Raw genomic sequence first — 7,916 nt, forward strand, 5'->3', positions numbered from 1 at the left:
ACTTTGGGCTCCTCTGATCTAATCAATTTATGTCGTTAAAATCTAATTCCATTTCAAACAGAATAGCCAATTTTCAACATAATTATGGAGTGTGATTTATTTTCAACTCGAAATTTCTTCAAATTAATGAAATATAAAGTTATTAGTGAGAAAAATCCGTCTGGATAACAGCAGACTGACTGCTGGTAAAATATACGACAGGTCTGGACCACTCGTGAATTTTGTTCGTATCTGAAGAAAATCTTAGAATACAAAAATATTGGTGAATGCCACAAATTCTCCTAAATCACTCGTATGCACAACTTAAGAACAAATCTGTGCGTACGAACGGTTCTTGCATGAGGCCCATTAAATCTTGAGGACATTTCACTATCACAATGTAAAACTTGGGGGTGTGGTGCCAGTTTTACACATGCACTTTATAGGCTAACGGACTGCTGGGCAGATCTTGATTAGACTTTAATCCAACCCTAACCAAACAAAGCTGATTAACATTTGGGACCAAGATGGCCGACACAGCTATCTACTGAAGGGAATTTCTGATTAATAAATGGAAGTCTGAATAAAGTAGCAGAAAACCAGTTGAATCTCTTCTAAAAACTTCAGTCCAGTGTCTCAGTCAGCTCCAGCAACACAGTCAGTAGGCCTCAGAGTAAAATGACCTTCATCTTATCTGAATATAAAACCAGAGCCCACACTGCTCTAAAACAGACTGCACAGAAGACCTAACAAAAAAACCTCTGCTCATATTATGATGATTCAATCTTTTAACATGTTCCCCTTCCTGGTCACACCCCTGAAGGTGGTAACTTTCATGTCAGATGTTAGTGTAACCAACATTTGTTTATTTAGACGGAAAAAACACRTAATATGACACACCAACTCTCATTCTGTTTTAAAMCTTATTTCTGCAATGATCAGAAAGTATAAAATATACACTATTGAATCTAACATTCAGTCAGTTRGTTACAAAATTTCCTTCACTACCTCATTGGCGGATCTAAGATTTTTCAGAGTGCGGGGCCATCAAGGGGCCACAATATTCATAGAGGGGCCAAATATTTGTTCAACATCCTTGACACAAATTCCTGGTTTTGGTAAGGTGTAGACATTTAACCAGTCACACACATGTTCAAACACTTGTATGTGGTTTTAAAAAAGCTTGCACAGTAAATTACCCTTACCCTTATTTCACATGCATTTTTATTGTACATAAATAAAATACTTTCAATCACACGGCATGTGAGAAAATCCAGCCATCTTTTGTCAGTTAAAAGACTTTTTGCAGGATTGTTCAGATTTTCTTGAGAAAAGAAGACTTCTCTAAGCTTGGTTCATGCTGGACTTTCCTATTTGACTCATTAGTGCCTCTAGTATTTGGACATGGAACTGTATCACCATCATCGCTCCCAGGTGAAGGACAGATGAGTGAAAGTACAGGGGCACTTCAGAGGGCCAGTCTTCAGCTGGGGGCAATGCCCCTGTGGCCCCACCTCTAGAACCGCCCCTGCACTACCTTAACCAACACACACATGGTTGTGACTCTGTTGAATTTACAGGCGTGCGACTAGCCAAGAGCCATCTGTGTCAGGTTTGGATTGTTTTAATTGTAAATTGAACCCAAGATGTAGACAGAGGCAAGACACAAATGAAAATTTGAACTTTATTGTAAAACTTAAGATAACAACACTAGAAAATCAATAAACCCACTGGAAACAGATGATCATGAGCAAAACAGAATACAGTTATTGTCTGAGTAACAGAGTGAACACACAGAGTATTAATATACCTAAAACTAAGAACTGAACCAGAAACACCTCAAATGATTTAAAGAACAAAGTGAACAAGTGGCAGAACAGAGGAAGATCAATAGAGAGAAACACTGAACTAATGACAGTTCGAACATGAACAAAACAAGGAAAATGCTGTATGTAAAACAAAACACAATGAATTAAGCCTAAACAAGAAACAATCTAAAGAATAACTGAAAATACACAGATCCTCCCCAACGCAAGCTAACTTGCACAAGTTCTTTCTTTAAATTTTTGTGATTCAAGAAAGCAGACAATTTGCAGTCCTCTAAATAATGCTAATTTTATTTATTCATTTATTTTTGTGAAGGCATTTGCTAGGACAGCACTGAGTCCAATATTATAAAGTATATTGTGTAGAATTGTAACAGATTGCTGTGCCTTGTGTTTTTAAGCCCCTGCGATCTAAAGTAAGGAAATTTGTGTTTGATGGATGATTTCTTTATTGTAATGCTTCTTGGCAATAAATCTTAGCATGTTAAATTTTCTCTCAAATGGTGCCACATTTGTAAGGAACATGCCGTTTCGGGATGAGCAGTATGTGGGCTGCACACATGAAAAGTTTGCCAAATCTTCTCTGCCAAACAGCTTAATGTGCTGTTTGCTATTGACCCTTGTTTTGAGCTTCAGGTGCTGCCAATCATGTGCCCTCTAAAAGATTTATTGTCAAGAAGCGTTGTAACAAAAATGAAATGATCTACCAAACACAAATGTTCTTACTTTTTGTTTTATGTAGAATTAAAAACAAGATGCTGAAGCTGTTCTAGTTCTAGTTTAGCTCAGTGTTATATGAAATGCTTAGCAATGTTGCTAATGTCAAGAATGCAAACAAGACACCAGTGATTGTATTTAAATGCACTGTTACTTTGTGGAGAAACAACCTAATTTACACCGAGCTGTTAAAACCAAAATCAATAATCAAACAGCGACAAGTAATGCTTGATAGTATCCTCTATCCACATTCTAATGCTTGAAGACACTGAAAAAGCAAAAGATGGAATAATGAAACTAATAAACGACAAGTCACAGCACAGGGGAAATTACACACCATCAGGGAAATTACTGYCATGACCTTGTAGGAAAATGGGACACACACATCCCGAGGCAGCGGTTAGAACGAGCTTTTCACTGGGCCACTGAAGCACGTGGCTCACATAGGAGTGCCGTGAAACCACAAAAAACAAAATGCCTCCAGTTAAGATCAGAGCTCCATCAACGCTGACACAAAAATAAATAAAAGAGAGCAGATAACAATCTGTGAGAGATTCACATCAAGGAAGCAGCTTCGCAAATTCAAACTCACAAATCCCCAAAACGTGTGACAAAGAGAAGTGAAGTGAGGACAAACACACCTTCAGATTCATAATTACTGACATGGACACCTGTTTTAACAGCTACACTCTAATAAAGTAATGAGGACTACTTATCAGCTGTAATCTGTGAGTTCTTCATGATCAACACAACAGGAGAAGAATGTCGGGTGAAAACGGGCTTGACATTGAGGTAATTAAGAGGGTCGATGTTCCACTGAATCAAGGTTGGAGCAGCTTTATGGAGCTCTGCAGCAACTGTTCTGCTTCTTGTTATTCTGTTCACATTGTCGCCGGAGCTCAAGCTGCAAAAGTTCAAATATATTTGGAGACTTGAAACCAGTACTTCTTGGGAAATTGACAAAAACCCTACATCCTTGTTACGTTGTAAACACAAGAGCTTAACGGCGCTGTTTAGCTCCAGATCCATTAATAAAAAGGAGTTACAATTATTCAAATGAAATGACACCAATAAATATAAAGAGACTTGAAAGATAAATAAAAAATAAAAACCCTTGCTCTCTATGGTGTAAAATTAGAAGATTTTCTGGACTTTATTTGGGTGTAAAACAAGTTATAAAATTTACATCATTTCTCCTAATATGTCTCAAAACTGAAGAAAGCAGGAAACAGACATGGTGATAAGACTACAATCAACAAAGGATGATGCAGAAACAAGCAGGGTTATGAGTAATGGTGAAGACGTATGTCAACCCTGCACCTCACTTTAACACAGCTCTGAATCATCAGACACATTTGAATAAAACATAATCTTTACACACGTTTAAAACCAATTAACTTTGGAAGTCAACCCAATACAAGATGGCTGCCACAGTTAAATGGCATTAACAAAGATGAAAATGGCCAAGTTGTACAAATATTAAGGTAAGGTTTCACAATACAAACACAACAGTGGCACACTTTGATTGGGTGCATTCCTTTTGAGAGGATCTATAGGGGCATTCTTCTGATATGTCGCATGAAATGGAGCACAAACACAACAAAATCTATGCACTTGTTTACCTATCTACACCCCCCCACACACACACATTTGCTCTTCTATTCCCATGGGGACTTTGCATTGACTTCCATTCACTTACCCATAATTTCTATAGCCTAACCCTGACTTCTAACACTAAACCTAACCACATCAGTGCTGTAGATTACATTCTTACACCGATGGGGAAAATCAGAAGCAGTGCAGGGTTCCACATCTCTGGAACACTTTACACTGCAAAAACTGTCCATCTTACCACGTTTTAAAATCTTATATCCAGCCAAAAAGTCTTTTTGATCTTGTTTTGAGACTGATTTACTAAACAAGAACTGATTGTGTAAGAATAATCATCTTGTTTTCAGAATGTTAGATTATTGAATTGTATGAAAATTTGACTCAAATTGAATCAAAAAAATTCTGCCAAAGGAGTAAGAAAATTTTACTTGGTAAGATTCTTGAAATACTTGATTTGACTCATTTTTTTCTGATTTCAAGAATCTTACCAAGTAAAATGGCTGGATATAAGATTTTAAAACTTGGCTAGGTGGACATTTTTTGCAGTGTATCTGGACAGCGATGCAATAAAACCCTCAACTGGTTCACWGAAGAACAGCTTCTCTGACCATTGAGCCACAGCCTTAAAGCCCAAATACAAACCAATAAATGCCATGCTCGCGTTTCCTAAATGCTTTAATAACTAAAGATAGACATCACCAAACAAGCAAAAATCATGATTCAGCAGGGCATATTTGACATTAAACTGAAAAGAACAAGGATAAGTACAGGAAGTGATTGCTGAGTGCAGACAGCTGGGAATGATGCTAAAAGTGAGGAGAGAAACCATAGAAAAACAGGAAAACAGCCAAAACAACTCAGAATGCAATGAAAATATTAGCTTCAAATACCACACTCAAAATACTAAAACTAACCTAAAACATTTAAAGCCTAAAAACATGACAATTCTATGGCTCATTTATATTTTTCAAATTCAACTTGTGGTCTTGCTCAAGTCTTGCTACAGTTTTATCAGCAGGAAGTGATAGAGAAGAAACATCTTCCTGTTTAACATCCAATTTTCTTTGGTTATACCGGTACTTAGTTTTTGCATATTTGAACAAAAAATGGGATTTTAGCTTATTTTAAGTTCACTTATTAACAAAACTATCCTCAAGTAGGATTTTCACAACACACTGCAAAACAAAGTTAATGTTTTGCTTCATGAAGGTGAAACTAGAGGTGGAGAGATGATAAATTTCATTAAAGCATAAAAAACAGGACGTTTCAAAGACTGAGGACTGAAAGGACAATACTCAACACACAACGTCAGCTCCAAAGTATTTTTTGAAAGCTGCACAACTATCTGCAACAACTTGTGCTGATTACTGTAGCTTTACAAGAATAAAATTGCCCTGTCAGCACTAAATATTCAGCTGAGAGATGATTCGTCCAACCTTTAGCTGAAAACCCGAGCTGACCGACAGAAGAGAAGGACAGGTCAGAGAGGGCTCACAGAGCTCAGGAAGGAAGGGTGGACAAGGTCTGCAGTTTGTCCTCGTAAAACCACTGAAGTCAGAAGAGGGGAATGCTCATATGGAGGTGATGAGTGAATTTACAGTAGATGTAAAACTGGTGAAAGATAGGGAGGCAGTGAAAGGGAGGGTTAGCTGCAAAACAACAACAAAGCAAGGTCAGTCTTTCTGCTGCAAAACACAATCATTAAACCTCTCCACAGTGAGTGCTTCAAATAAACATAACACATGCTTCTAATAGTCTAATATAAGATGAGAACTTTTATTTTCCACATTCATTTATAATGTGATTGAGGAGAAACATATTTATTTGTGCACAGTGCGTAGCCAGCATCACTTTGAGGCGAGCACATCGAACTAAACACAGTGTACCTCTGCCGTCCTGACACCTGGCACACAGGCAGTGGAAAAAGGCTGAACTTACCTGTGTGGATATTTACAGGCTCGTTTCCCAGACTGATCATCTCCGATCACATCAAGCCAGATAAACCTGCAAACCAAATCCTCCTGGGTCACCGAACACCCTAATCCCCTACCTAAAAATACCAGCTGCTGTCGAAGTGTCAGGCCACAGAGAGGCTATTTATACAGAAAGTTTGCTTCGTGCCAAATGTAACAAACAAACAGGGGGATAACACAGGAGGGAAAACATTCTCAGGCTGCCTTTAAGATGACAGAGAGCAGACACAAAAGTCCCAAAACTCTGCTTTAGATGGTCACAACTCTGTCAGCTATCAGTCAAATTAGTCTAATAATTCTGTGGACTTTTGATCCAATCTTCAAATTTGTACATGTACTAATAAATAATAAAAAAAAAACATGTTAAACAAGTGAAAATTTTTTACAACTTTTGATTTTTTTAATAAGAATAAATTCTGCACTGCTTCATTGCTGTAATTGAGGTTTTACTTAAAGGGGCAATATTATGTGTTCCTCAGGCATATATTTAAATACTATACCATAATAAAGTATCTATGTCACCTTTAGCTGTTATTAAAATGCTGTTTTTATGTTTACATAGAAAATAAACTTATCTTCTCATCACTTCCTCTTCTAAACACCTTGAAATTGGCCTCTGTCTCTTTAAGAACCACCTTCTGCTTCTGTAACACACATTTCGGTAGTTAGATGATATGATGTAGTTTACTTGGCATATGAAAATACATTTCCTCAAAAGGTAATTTTATTCTGAAAATAGCTTCACCGAGTGATAAGTGTTAAGAGCTCAGCAGACAGTTTCAGGTTCACTTTCAATTTCACCCGAGAGCCTGCAGGAGTCATGGGCGAGGTGTGTGAGGAGGGGGTGGGTGCGCTGCCATGAGGAAGTTCGGCTTAAAGACACGTCCCAGGGGCGTTCCTGGTACCAAAAGGCATTTCTGGTCCCCACCTGTCGTTTTGCTCCTCAGCATGGCTTCCTAAAAACGCTGCAGGATTTCTCAAACATGCTTGAATGAGTCAGAGCAAGGCTTTGGGCATGTTTTTATGAGAGTATAACATTATAACATGATATAAAACTCAAAAAAGTTTATTTTACATAATATTGCCCCTTTAATGCAACAATCATTAAAATGAACCTGATCTTTCTCACTGTGGTCAATAATATTATAACATTTCTTTAAAAAGAGTCAGGTTCATGACACTGGTTGGGCTCAGCCTTAGAGATAGAATGAGGAGTGCAGTTATCTGGGGGGAGCTCGGAGCATTGACAGGAGTCAGCTGAGGTGGTTTATTTTATTTTACCTTTGTTTAACCAGGCAAACCCCATATTTTAAGGGAGGCCTGGGCCTGAAGACAACCTTTACATGTTTGCTGTGCAGGAAACACCCAAAGTACCCAGAGAAAACCCACACAAGCACAGAGAGAACATGGAAACTTCACACAGCAAGACCCCCAGGTCTGAACTAGGGATCCAACCCAGGACTTTCTTGCTGTGAGGCATTGCTGCTAACCGCTGAGTTGTTGTCCTTTGGACATATGATTACGCCTTCCATTGTGTTCCACTGAGAGGAAGACTCACTGGAGGGAACACCTCGGGGGTCCTCCAAGTGTTGCCGAGGAGAGGGAGGTCTGGATTTCTCACCTAGAACTGTTGCCTCTTCAATCTGACTGCAGCAGAAGATGGAAATGGAAACACAAATAACATTGTTATGCCTATAAAGTTCTATACATTGTTCTATACACAGGTGCTGGTCATAAAATTAGAATATCATGAAAAAGTAGATTTATTTCAGTAATTCCATTTAAAAAGTGAAACTTGTATATTATATTC

This window comes from Austrofundulus limnaeus, unplaced genomic scaffold, assembly GCF_001266775.1.
Source record: "Austrofundulus limnaeus strain Quisiro unplaced genomic scaffold, Austrofundulus_limnaeus-1.0 Scaffold62, whole genome shotgun sequence".
NCBI classification, from domain to species: Eukaryota; Metazoa; Chordata; class Actinopteri; order Cyprinodontiformes; family Rivulidae; genus Austrofundulus; species Austrofundulus limnaeus.